The sequence below is a fragment of the Syngnathus scovelli genome, chromosome 2 (assembly GCF_024217435.2).
Source record: "Syngnathus scovelli strain Florida chromosome 2, RoL_Ssco_1.2, whole genome shotgun sequence".
Lineage (NCBI taxonomy): Eukaryota > Metazoa > Chordata > Actinopteri > Syngnathiformes > Syngnathidae > Syngnathus > Syngnathus scovelli.
Window position 1 is genome coordinate 25,603,216 of NC_090848.1, and position 14,065 is coordinate 25,617,280.

Genomic DNA, 14,065 nt, shown 5'->3' on the forward strand with positions numbered 1-14,065 from the left:
GGACTGCTCCGTCCTGGAGCATTGTTGGGATGCGTCGGCAGCGGGTCTGCGAGGCAGCGGGAGAGGGGCCAGCGCGGAGACATCGGGCCAGGCTTGCGGCCACCCCACCTCGCCCAGCCGTGCCTTCCATTCTACTGGCGTACGTTCGTTCGCGGGACGACAAGATGGGTTGCGTTCGCCTGATAAGATCCACGAACCGGACAGTGCGTGCCTGCTGTGTGCTCGTGTTCACAGTGGCCTGGTTGACTGTCATCTTTCCGGACTCTGCTGTGGATCGGGAGCGGCTAGCGTGCTATCACTCTTATTGTTCATCTTCTTGTTTTGTTTTTCCTGTGTTGTTTACTTGTATGTGCGTTGTGAACTCTGTCTTGTTACCCTGGGATAGTGAGAAACGTAATTTCGATCGCTTTGTGTGTCTTGACATGCGGAGCTATTGACAATAAAGGAGACTTTGACTTTGACTTTGACTTAAAACGACGTCGCAAATCATTAGCGGTAGCAGAGTGTTCTCGCGGCACGTGACCCCGTAGGCGTGGTCTTTTCTCCGCCGAATTTGAACTTAGTTCAGGACGGATGACCATTTTGAGAAGACAAGCCAGCGCTCTGATCAGCGGAGTCGGAGTGCGTCGAAAATTGTTTCGGGATGGTTAAAGGTAAGTCATGTTACTATTTTGTCGGCATAATAATAATAATCCATCCATTTTCTGAACCGCTTAGTCCCCACGGGGGTCGCGGGCGTGCTGGACCCTATCCCAGCCGTCATCGGGCAGTAGGCGGGGGACACCCTGAACCAGTTGCCAGCCAATCGCAGGGCACACAGAGACAAACAACCATTCGCACTCGCACTCGCACTCACACCTAGGGACAATTTGGAGTGATCAATCGGCCTACCAAGCATGTTTTTGGGATGTGGGAGGAAACCGGAGTGCCCGGAGAAAACCCACGCGGGCTCGGGGAGAACATGCAAACTCCGCACAGGGAGGGCCGGAGGTGGAATCGAACCCGCACCCTCCTAACTGTGAGGCGGACGTGCTACCCAGTGCGCCACCGAGCCGCCCAATAATAATAATAATAATAATAATAACAATAATAATAATAATAATAATACACTGGGGTTATTTGTAAAACACGATGTAATATTTATGTAATGTTTGTAGACATCACCGTTTTTGCCGATGTCCACGCATCCTTTGACGACGACTTTAGCGGCGTTTATCTAACACAATCAGACTACGGTGAGTCAACCGTTCATCTAAGGTAGTTAATATAAATGCTATTAGTTGGTGATTTATTTTATGTATGTAACAGATCTCATGGCCGCGGCCACTAGGAAAAACAAGCAGCCGACACAAGCTGATTTTGAAACACAGACTCTCGTGGATATCTCTGGACGCCATTTTGAAGCATCGGAAGTGGCAGAGCCAATCGCATCAGAGCCAGCGAGACCAACCGCATCAGAGTCATGTGCTACCATTGAAACCAGTCCACTTACGTCCCACGCCGACCGACAGGAAGCATCCACGGACACAGAATTAACGGAGGCTCTATCTGCATAGGAAGGCTTGAACCATCCTCACGAGTCGACAAACAAAGTTGGAGGTATTCCTTCTATTTTTTCTCTCTTTGTATGCTATCATCCGACTTGCTATTTTTGGTATTATAACGGATTAACTTTTTTATATCTACTTCCAGGTGAGCGTCGTGACACAGAGGCACAGAGAGAAAGGCGGAGGAGGAGGGGGGAGCCCTTCTACAACACGCGCCACTCAGCCACCAGGGGGCCTGTAAAGTGCCGAGGTATTCCTTCTATTTTTTTCTCTTTCTATGTTATCATTCGACTTGCTATTTTTGGTATTATAACGGTTTAACAGTTTTTTTTTTTATATCTACTTCCAGTTAAGCGTTAAGGACAAGGGGTTCAAAGAGGAAGGAGGAGGAGGAGAGGGTCATCCTTCTACTGCACGAACCGCTCAGCCACCAGGGGGCCTAAGCCGGCATGCCAGAGTCGTCACCACACGAATAGAAGGCATCCTGTACAGTGCAGTGGTACTTGTATCTACAAAAGTCGGTTACAGGAATGTTTTAAGCTAATTCGTATTCTGACAGATTTGGCCGAATCAAGATAGGTCTGTTTTTTTACTACTCTGTGTTGTTTCTGTAGTGATTTTCTTAAAAAAACAAATATAATGGATCATTCTAACCCACACATGGGCAAACTACGGCCCGCGGGCCACATCCGGCCCACGGAGCCGTTTAATCCGGCCCACCAACCCTGAATAAATTGTATTATTATTTTTTTGCGGGGGTCATTTTCCCTGCAATTACTATGTTTCCCCATTAGATGGGGAAGCGCCCGCCCGCGCATTTACTCCCGGGAGCCGTGTCAGAAAGCTCGGTGCACACTCACAACTGCGTGCGCGTACTCAGTAGTACGGACGCGGCACACTCCGCGCTCTATTTCATCTATCAGTGCCGAATTTCGAGCATAGGCTGTGACATCAGTATTCTCGTCATTTGCGCGCTGAGCTTTCAGATACAATTTGGCTCGACCTACCTGTGTGAGAAGACGTTCAGCCACATGAACGTCAACAAAGCCCGTCACAGATCTAGGTTAACGGACCGACACCTTGGCTCTATCCTAAGAATTACCACAAAAAAATTGACACCAGACTATGATGCACTAGCAAAAAAGCGAAACCAACAATACTATTGATTTCTTTATTACTTTATTTAGATGTATTCTTTCACTGATTCTTCAAGATGATGTATTTGGTCAGAATGTTTGCCGTTGGATGTGATTTTGCCTCATTAGATAAACATATTTCATAAATCTGACCTGCAGGTGCTGAAGTGATGGAAAATGTTATTCATCATAACAGTGTCGTATTTAATAAGAATCACTGATAGTAGTTTTTTGGTGAAATATTTGTTTAATGCTGTTAATAAATGCATTTGTTTTCAAAAAGCTTTTTTTGAATGTCCATGCTTTACTACCGACTAAAAGCACAAACCTTTTATGCAATGACCTTTACATGTCATTTATATTACGTCACACAAACACTACATCCATCTGCTCCTGGTTCGGTCCCCCGGTCAAAATTTAGAACCCAATTCGGCCCACAAGTCAAAAAGTTTGCCCACCTCTGTTCTAACCTCACGTTAGCAGAGTCAGATTTCTTAACAAACATCGACGAAATAGATTTGCAACCATTTTGTGAAACAAACCAAAGAAGTGACACACCTGAGCTAGATTTGTTAAGCGTTAACAATGATTTGATATCAACCAATGCGTCTACGAGCCAAATAGCAGATTTGCTCAACAATGTGAACAATGTTTTGTTGGAGGGAGAAAGCCCCGTCAATCCTGCTATTCTTACCCATTTACAAGTTGTCATAAATGAACTGAACAATCAAAGTCTGAATGAAGGTAGACAGAGTCCTACACAGATCCCGTCACAATTGCTAAACAAGATAGCAGAATTAAACAACCAAGCTAATGATAGCAGCGGGCGTATCAGTCCTGATATTCCCGTTCAATTGCTAAACATGATCCAAAATCTAAATACGCAGCCTCAGGTTGACCCGTTGGCCTGTCGATTCAACGCCGGCTGTTATTGATGACAGCACACCAGCATTTCAACACATGCCCCACCAATCTAACAGCAGTTCTGTAAAAACTGATCAGCGCGGCGCTTCTGTTGTAGTCAATAGACCGCATTTCAATAATGTCGCAAGCGAACATCAATGATTTTGCAACCTTTTACCTCCAGATTAAAGATAAAATAGATGATGTTTTGCAAGAGGTGGCTAGGCGAGCACAACCAGATGATGTGATTCAAGCTGAGTTAGTGAGTGGTAATGATAGAGCTCACATCTACCAGCAAACAAGTGACAAACTATCAGAGATAGTGTATCAGACATGCTTGAGCGTTTAGCCCAATCAAATGCAGAGCTTCTGGCTGATAAGAGCTTAGAGCTTATTGTACAAATAGTCACTCCATTGCGCGGGGGAACACGTCGCAGGTTGGTGAACAGTACAAACAGAGAAATTTTGAGGTTGAAAAAAACGACACTTACCCATATCTCGTAATAAAGACAATCTATGCTTTGCTCTCTCATTAACCTATCTGCTAAATGACACACTAACAACAAAACAGGCCACAAGACAAGCACGGCTTTTACATGAGAGTGCGGGGTTGAATTGTCAAACACCTGTGAGTCTGGGGGATGTCCATAAATTTGAGAAAGTCCTCAAACGGAAAATAACTGTAATGTACCGAAAAGAGGAGTCTTGCCCCATGACTTTTTTTTACACACATTATCCCAAAACAGACAACGACACTTTATTTGCCTTACACCTCGAGGGTCATTACTACGACGTGAAAGCTATAGAGGCATTCGTTGGTCACGCATTCTTTTGCAGACTATGTTAGAAAGGGCACGAGAATTGGCAACAGCACCAGTGTGAAGGACACTTTAGCATTTGTCTCGATCCGTGTTGTAAACAACGGCGGATTAAACGTGTTATCTGCCCCGATTGTAACAAAATCTGCCGTAATGAGGAATGCTTTGCCAAACATAAAGAGTTTCGAGCGACGAATCGTGTGAGCAACTGCACTTCATACAAAAAATGTTTGCAGTGTGGTCTCCAGTATTATGTGAAAGCTGATGGTACCGGTGCTAATCATCGCTGCCCTGTTAAAAAATGTGCAGTGTGTAATGAGATCTTAAATCAAGATGATGCCTTGCTGAACCCCCACATGTGCTACATGCAGCACATGAAGCCTCAACCACCTTGCAAAAATGTAGTCTACTACGATTTCGAAACCTATGTAGAAACAGATGGTTTACACAAACCTTTTCTCATCTGTTGTAAATCAAATAGACTGGTGAAACAGTGGTTTGGCACAGATTGTGTTGACGAATTTCTCAGATTTTTTTCGAAACCCACGGTTTAAACAAACTACATTTGTTGCACATAATACGAGAGCTTTTGATTCATACATCTTGATAAGGAGAATGTTTGAATTAGGTCTTGACTTGACATTCTGATGCAGGGGAGTAAAGTTCTGTCTTTTGTCGATTTAGACACAAAATCTCGATTCATAGACTCACTCTCATTCCTGGTGATGCCTCTAAGTGCGATGCCTAAGGCCCTGGGGTTTGATGACAAATCAAAGGGTTATTTCCCACACAAATTCAGGGTGTCACCCTGACCCTACGTACTACGATATCGAGCGAATGTCATCCCCTCAACGAGCCAAGTTTGATGAATGGTATACCACAGAAGCTAACAATGTGTTTGATTTTGCTAAACAGGCGATAGCCTACTGCGAGAATGACGTTGACCTGTTAATGCAGGGGTGTGAGAAATTCAGGAGTGAGTTTTTTGAGGCCACCGGAACAGACCCATTCAATGCTGTGACAATAGCCTCTGCGTGCATGAAAGTTTTCCGCACTAGTTTTCTAACCCCTCAAACACTAGCCCAGGGGTGGGCAAACTTTTTGACTTGCGGGCGGAATTGGGTTCTAAATTTTGACTGGGGGGGCCGAACAAGGAGCAGATGGATGTAGTGTTTGTGTGAAGTAATATAAATGACATGTAAAGGTCATTGCATGAAAGGTTTTTACTTTTAGTAGATACTAAAGCATGGATATTAAAAAAAACTTTTTGAAAACAAATGCATTTATTAACAGCATCAAAAAAATATTTCACCAAAAAACTACTATCAGTGATTCTTATTAAATACGACACTGCTATGATGAAAAACATTTTCCATCACTTCAGTGCCTGCAGGACAGATTTATGAAATATGTTTATCTAATGAGGCGAAATCACATCCAACGGCAAACATTCTGACCAAATACATCATCTTGAAGAATCAGTGAAAGAATACATCTAAGTAAAGTAATAAAGAAATCAATAGTATTGTTGGTTTCGCTTTTTTGCTAGTGCATCATAGTCTGGAGTCAAATTTGTTGTGGTAATTCTTAGGATAGAGGTGTCGGTCCGTTAACCTAGATCTGTGACGGGCTTTGTTTATGTTCATGTGGCTGAACGTCTTCTCACACACGTAGGTCGAGCCAAATTGTCCACTCTTTTTTAACATTCGGCACTCAGTGTCCACCTTTCTTTTCTTCAGGCCACTCATTTTAATGGAAGGATTCCAGGGGAAGGTGGGTGGCATTAGCATAAAACTGTATCTGAAAGCTCAGCGCGCGAATTGCGAGAATACTGACGTCACAGCCTATGCTCGAAATCCGGCACTGATAGACGAATTAGAGCGCGGAGTGCGCCGCGTCCGTACTATTGAGTACGCGCACGCACTTGTGAGTGTGCACCGAGCTTTCTGACACGGCTCCCGGGAGTAAATGCGCGGGCAGGCGCTTCCCCATCTACTGGGGAAACATAGTAATTGCAGGGAAAATGACCCCCCCCAAAAAATTAATAATACAATTTATTCAGGGTTGGTGGGCCGGATTAAACGGCCCCGTGGGCCGGATGTGGCCTGCGGGCCGTAGTTTGCCCATGTCTGCACTAGCCATTACACCTTCAGACAACTATATGCGTCAGTACAAAGCTTTTTCACATGACTCTATTCAGTACATGCAATTGATCATGCACAGCCTAAATATTCTCATATTGTTAGGCATGCATTGAACAGGGGCGAGGTTAAAATAGATAACTACATGGTAGACGGGTATTCTGAAATTGGGGGCGCAAAATTAGTTGTTGGAAATAATATACTTTTTATCATTGGATTCTATGTAACTACTTTTGTGTGCAAGATTCTCCGCAGTATGTGACCATCTGGCCTCATGCAAATGACTTGCGGGCATATGGCCGGCTAATGACTGGAGTCATTAGCCGCGCTATACAATAAGCCCCACAGTTAGCTAGACATGATCAGATCATGAGATTGTCATGGGATGGCTGAAGCAGACAAAGGTCTTATTTAAGTTGAAGTCATGAGTACGGCACAGCACGGTATTCCCGGAGGCACTAAAGACTACGTCTTTGTTAAAGCTAATGGTCATGAGACGTCCATACTGCTCCGTCCATAAGAGTATCCCCTTTGTTCTGTGGTAATGAGATATAACTATGGAATGTACTTCCTGCCTGGGAACCTACCCGATCATGTACACTTGCCCAATTGTTTCTTTCTCAATAAAAGGCACGGCTAAACTCGAGAAGAGCGCGGATCTCAGCCACACTTGCTGCGTGTGTCTGGGGTGCGCCCTTCTGCGCAGAAGAAAACGCTAAGCTAAAAAGACCTACCGTCTCTGAGATTGATTTCAGATAAATGTTGTCAACCCAACATTTTTGGGGGCTCGTCCGGGATTTCCTGAAAATCTGCTCGCTGATCCGAGGAGTGTTGAATCCGTGCACGGCAGGGGTCAAAAGACGCCTGAAGAAAGTCCTGGGAGCGACGTTCATCCACCAGGCCGGCGAAGTCCAGTTCAGCACCTCTCGACGGTGACGATTGACGGAATCTTCAAGAGGAATCTCTCGGAGACTCGGTGAGATCTCTTCGTTGGCCGCGTGGTTGGGGTATTTCAGTCCCCAGAAAAAGGGTACCCGGGTAAGGGCAGCGGAGTCCTTGTTGTGAATTCAAAATAATAGGAATTCGGTCTACAGATGTACTTGTAGACGTAAATACACCTCGTTGTGTTCAGAAAATTCCGTGGTGTGAATGGTAGCACGTATCACTCGGTATTGTGCTGCATGTAACATAGTGGGAAGAAATAACGAATTTCTGTGGAAGCACAGGCAAGAATTCCTCACCGGTAAACTGGTCAAAGCAGGAATTACCACAGAAGGTCGTTATCCCACTAAAGAAACATTTCAACTTTAGAAATCCCTAGGATTTGACAGTTGGACCAAATTGATTAAAATGGGGGGCCGTCAAAGTGTTACTGACAAGGTATCAGGAGATGAAAAGTATATGTTAAATAAGTTTCCAGACAGTATCGAATGGTTGACAAAATGGAACAAAAAGTATGGTGTGACTGGTCACCTTAAAGTAGATCAGTGGAAAAATGTAGTTGCCAAACTTGAGGCTAGTGTGATTATGAAAAAAGGAAAGAAAATAGAAGAAAAGGAAAAAGAATTGGGATGTGCGAAGTTATGGTTAAAAGAGGCTGAAAAACGACGCATAGCTGGACTAAAAGCTAGAGAGGACCGAAAAGCACAGCAAAATAAAATGACTGGTACAATTTGTTTTGTCAAACCAGAGCACAATGAAGGACAAGGACGACAAAGACAGAGACAAAATGACGTGGCACCACAAGGACTTGACGGAGTGAATGGAGAAGCAGTTCAAGCACAACCTGAGCATTCCAGTCTATATCCCACGAGGGAATTACAGGCCGCAGCTAGAGCTGAAGCCATTGTGCCCCCACCCTATTTTCCGGTTTCTCAGCACACTAGACAAAAGACAAGACGAATGACAGTCCAGCCGCAGGCTGTCCCAGACAAAATGACTGAACTAACACGCGACAAATACTCAGACGAGGAAGGTGACGACCCGATAATGGGCAATTATCCCATGATTCAGGTCCCTAATCCAAATGCCGACGGACCAAATAATCAACACATGTACGTGTTTCGACCTTGGTCAAACAGAGAGTGCAGAGAAGCTGTTGAGGGAATCCCTGATCCACAAGAGGATGTAGAATCCTGGATCAGAGACATGGAAGGAGTAATACACTCATATGGATTAAATGGTAGGGAGGCAGGAGAAGCTTTCCAATGCTCCATCCCTCGTTTATGGGGAAGAGTGAGGGGAGATTACACAGGTAGAACTAATCAAGGGGAAGTTTTCCAATACCCAAATGATGGACAATTAAGAGGTCCATATTTGGCTCAATTAAACACTTTATGGGACCGATGTAGAACAACATTTAGGAGAAGAGCTGATTATGGACGTTTGGCAGGGATAAAACAAAAATTGGGTGAGGATGTTGATGACTTTAGGGTGAGATTTGAAAAAGAATTTAGAGTTCACAGTGGAATTCCCGCAGACGACCAAGACGCAGGCCCCTACCAACAGCAATTAAAAAATGCCCTTTTAAATGGAATGGAATCCAAAATCAGTGAATGGATTCGGAAACACAATGTAGAGGTAGACACAGCTAGTGTTTCCACTGTAATGCAATGGGCTAGACATGCTGCTAAAATTGTAAAGAAACCTAAAACTCCAACAGGGTCAGCTGGAGTGTTTTGGGCAGACTCGGACTGCGTGGAAGAATCAGAATTCTTCTATCAGAACCACCTGCCCTATCGAGGCCGAGGTGGACGCAGAGGAAATTTCAGGGGGAAAGGTAGAGGATCAGCATCCAAAAATCCTCCCCGCTGGTCTGGCGACCCCAATGCCTGCTGGCATTGTGGAGAAAAAGGCCACTGGGCCAAAGAATGTCCTAAAAAGAAAAAAGGACCGCGGCCAGAACAGAGCGCATGACTAAATGTTGAAGACAGGCATGATCTCTTGGATGTTTTTACAGCAGTCGAATCATTGAGTCACTTAAAAGAAAAAAACATTAATAGATTTAATTGTTAATGAACAAAAAGTAACCTTTTTGTGCGATTCTGGCGCCTGTACATCAGTTTTAAGACACAAAGTTAAGGGCCTGACCACTGGAAAACAGTCAATTTGGGTCAAAACAGCTAATGATCAGACATACTTGGAACACATGACCCTACCACTAAAGGTTAAAGATCCAGAAACAGGCAGCGTGATTTCAGCACCAGTTGTCTATTCACCACACTGTCCTGTAAATCTCCTGGGAAGGGACTTAATGTCAGCCCTGGGCATAGCTGTGTTCCCACTAAAAGATGGGATGACAGCAGCCAGAGTGCCACACCTCTTACTCACAGAGGATGATGAAGCCGTTTACTATTCACTTGATTTCCCACACTCCCTCTGTGACCGAGAAACTGCAGATCTGATCAAATTTGCAAAAAACACTATTTCTGATTTACAAGATGAAATGCAGTACACCAAATTACATGTCACAATGAAAGTTTCACCATGTACAGATAGTGAATATAGTGAGGAGTTCCTAAACCAGCCCTCCGTTCCAGTGTCCATTGACTATATATATTCTGATCACAGATCATTTGCAGGTGCCACAGTAATCTTACCTACAAATCTAAAAAACATGTATAGAGGAGGGTCAATGCCCCACGTGTCACTTTTGAAACCAGAACATATTCAGTGGAAAGACACAGATCCGAAGCTAAAAATAGCTGTCACAGCAACTGATTATAAGCCTTGTGAAATGGGATGGGAAGCTCCAAGTTGCAAGTACAGCCCAAGCTGTGACATGTATAGACATAAATTTTGCATGTTATTCACAGCTACCCCAAAAATCCATGCCCTAGAATGACAGACAGCAACAATTGCATTTTCAGAAGAAGATGAAAAAGATCTTAAGAATGTAGATCCTGTTGTGTGGGCCACGGGCCCGACAGATGTTGGTCTGATTACAGCCATTCCACCTGTGGAAATTAAACTGATATCTTCTTACAGACCCAGAGTAAAACAGTATCCTCTGAAGCCTGAAGCTTCTATAGGCATTGAACCAGTCATTAAAGACCTATTAAAAGCAGGAATAATTAGGAAATGTAATGACTCTCCATGTAATACACCTATATTCCCAGTTCAAAAAGCAGAGGCATCAAAGTGGAGAATGATCGAGGATTTGAGAGCTGTAAATGATGCAGTGCAGACCAGATGGACAAGACCTGACTGTATACACAGACAGCCAGTATGCATTTTCAACAGTTTTTTATTTTGCAAAACAATGGGAAAGGCGTGGAATGATAACTTGAACAGGAAAACAAATAACACATGCACAACTTCTAATCCAGCTCCTCCAGGCAGTAATGTTGCCCACAAAGCTTGCAATTTGCAAATGCGAGGCACGCACACGGAGGAAAGACTTGGTATCACTGGGCAATGCTCTAGCAGATAAAATAGCAAAAGAAGCTGCTACAGGCAAGTATGGAACCTCAGCTCTATTTCTGAGATTGCCGTCGGATAAGGAGGAACTAATAAATACACAGATTCTGCATGATATGCAACATTTAGCCCCTAAACAGGAACAGAAAATGTGGATAGCTAAAGGTGCACAACTGACAGACAAAGACATATACGTTGTAAATGATAAGCCTGTTCTCCCTAAATCCCTTTTTAAAGCAGCTGCGATTTCGACACATGGAAGTACTCATGTGTCGACAGGGGGGATGCAGGAGCTAATATCACAACACTTTACAACATATGGTTTCAATTTGTACTCAAAACTTTTTTGTAGAGCATGTGAAGTATGTATAAGAAATAATCCACAAGGGAACGTAAGGCCAAAAAGAGGAAAATTCCCGGAACCAACATACCCGTTTCAAATGTTGCATATGGACTTCATAGAACTAAACAGGTGTGGACTGTACAAATACTGTTTAGTCCTAATCGATTCCTTTTCAAGGTGGACAGAAATAAACCCAGCAAAAAATGCAGATGTTATAACAGTAGCAAAGGCTATCTGCAAGACCATCATTCCCAACTATGGCATCCCAGAGACCATTTACAGCGACAATGGGCCACATTTTGTCAATTCAGTCATTAACAAAATGGCTGAACATTTGCAGATTACATTAAAAAAAATCATTGTTCCTATCATCCATCGAGCGCTGGCCTTGTTGAAAGGACCAATGGAACAATTAAAAATAGACTAACCAAATGCATGGCAGAAACAGGAAGACCATGGCCCGAATGTCTAGATTTGGTAAAACTCTATATGAGGATTACGCCCTGTAGCAAGGGTTTAATCCCTTATGAGATCATTCATGGCAGAGCATACAGGCTCCCTCTGTTCTCACATGATCTAGACATAGCCACAGAAGAGCTAACTTTAGCTGACTACATGATCAAAACCATGCAAATGAAAGAAGTCTCAAATGCAAATTTACTGCCCTCCACTCCTTTATCCCCACAGGATGACTCTGCGAAACCAGGCGACTGGGTCTTCATCAAAGTAATCAAGAGAAAGACGTGGTCTTCACCCCGGTGGGAGGGACCATTCCAAGTCCTACTCGCCACACCCACCGCTGTCAAGATTGCAGAAAGACCCAGCTGGATACATCTCAGCCACTGTAAGCTGCAGAGAGTGCTTGGCCCCTAGGCCCCGGTCAGGACGAAGTCTGGCTACAAAGGGGGTGTCAATTATAGTTTGGCATCAGTCTCAAACCGGTGAAGATCTAAGAATCCTGACCATTTAGCTCCCTGGGGGTTCAGGTGGCTCTGTGGAACTGAACGGAAAATGGCACTCAGAGGAGTGCTTGTCTGTGCTGTGGCTGTAGCATGCTTGCCGATGACATGGAGTGTCCAGGGTCCCCAAGGGGAAAGGGGAACTCCCACCCGAATCAAGAGAATGGCGACCGAACTGTTAACAAAGTATATAACGATAAACCCAGATATACCACATGCAGACAACATGTGGTACCAGTATGTGTCAATGTTGGCCAAAGCATCCAACCAAACTGAATGTTACGTATGCTCCATAATGCCACGATCAAGTCAACAGCCCGTCCTACATGCCCGATCGATGCCAGAGAAAAATGGATGGTGTTTCGCATTACTAAGGGCTTTTGGGTTTAATCCCCTCGAAGGACTGAAACGGTCAGGAATTACCGATGCACAACTGGCCACCCATCCCTGATACAACATCTCCAGGCCATTCACAATAGTGGCAAAAAGATCTGTTGTCACACCCGCTCCAGTGACTGTCGAAGTGAGTAAAGCCATCTCACATTCCTTGTGCTTCCGACGAAGACGTGTTGATGGAATAAAGGTGGGAGATACAAAGTGTTAGGGTTTTCAGGTTAGTTTGATCCTATGATTATGTTGGAATGTAACCTGTAATAATTAAACTCGCTTGTCCTGTCTTAACAAAAGTAGTAGAATAAAGTGCTAAGATCTTTTGAACTGATTGACTAGCTGCAGAGGAAGCAATCAAAGTTGTTTTGTTCACACAACATCGTGAAGGACCCCCTGCTGTGCTTTGATCAGCCAGGGGCTTCGGCCATTTGTCTACTCTGACCCCCACTCTCAACCCCCACTCGGTTTCTCTCAATAAAAATGCTCCTGCACGAGGCCTGAGTCAGACCTCCATTTCGATCATCGCTGCACGCACAGCGACGAATGGACTCTCCACCTGCAGGTGTCCAAAAGGACTTACTTGTCTCCCGTGTGTTTCTTGCAAAATAAGTTGGAGTGAGCAAATCTCTAACATTTACTGGTAATGCCTCATCTTCACTGGAAAGTGTTGCTATCATTGTTTGTTGTTTTTATTTTTACCATTCTACTTTCTTCATTATACGTATATATGTTTTTTTTTTCTTGCTTGTCTTTGTTGTTTGGGGTGGCATAATCATATGATAAATCAGGAGGGAGATGTTAGGGTTTTCAGGTTAGTTTGATCCTATGATTATGTTGGAATGTAACCTGTAATAATTAAACTCGCTTGTCCTGTCTTAACAAAAGTAGTAGAACAAAGTGCTAAGATCTTTTGAACTGATTGACTAGCTGCAGAGGAAGCAATCAAAGTTGTTTTGTTCATACAACATCGTGAAGGACCCCCTGCTGTGCTTTGATCAGCCAGGGGCTTCGGCCATTTGTCTACTCTGACCCCCACTCTCAACCCCCACTCGGTTTCTCTCAATAAAAATGCTCCTGCACGAGGCCTGAGTCAGACCTCCATTTCGATCATCGCTGCACGCACAGCGACGAATGGACTCTCCACCTGCAGGTGTCCAAAAGGACTTACTTGTCTCCCGTGTGGTTCTTGCAAAATAAGTTGGAGTGAGCAAATCTCTAACACAAAGCGCTGCATCACCACCGCACATCTAGAAGGTACCAGCGAGACCTCGATGAATACCACAGTAGCAATCAGACAAATCCTAGCAGGAGGCGAAAATCCCCATTCTATCATCGAAGGGGGATGGTGGCTCTGTGGTCGCCGAGGCTACGCAGTCCTTCCCGGACGATGGGATGGCACATGTGCCCCC

The 14,065-nt window shown here is 44.3% G+C and overlaps 2 long non-coding RNA genes across 2 annotated transcripts; both read left to right on the top strand.

The window, feature by feature from the left end:
• The first annotated feature begins 474 nt into the window (after positions 1-474).
• LOC125988712 (uncharacterized) lies at positions 475-5,525 on the top strand. Its single transcript, XR_007488465.2, has 4 exons — positions 475-1,235; positions 1,309-1,599; positions 1,693-1,797; positions 1,897-5,525. It is a non-coding gene; the product is annotated as an uncharacterized lncRNA (long non-coding RNA).
• Positions 5,526-6,480: 955 nt separating this feature from the next.
• Positions 6,481-13,819, top strand: LOC125988718 (uncharacterized). Its single transcript, XR_007488473.2, has 2 exons — positions 6,481-7,521; positions 11,995-13,819. It is a non-coding gene; the product is annotated as an uncharacterized lncRNA (long non-coding RNA).
• Positions 13,820-14,065: the final 246 nt, after the last annotated feature.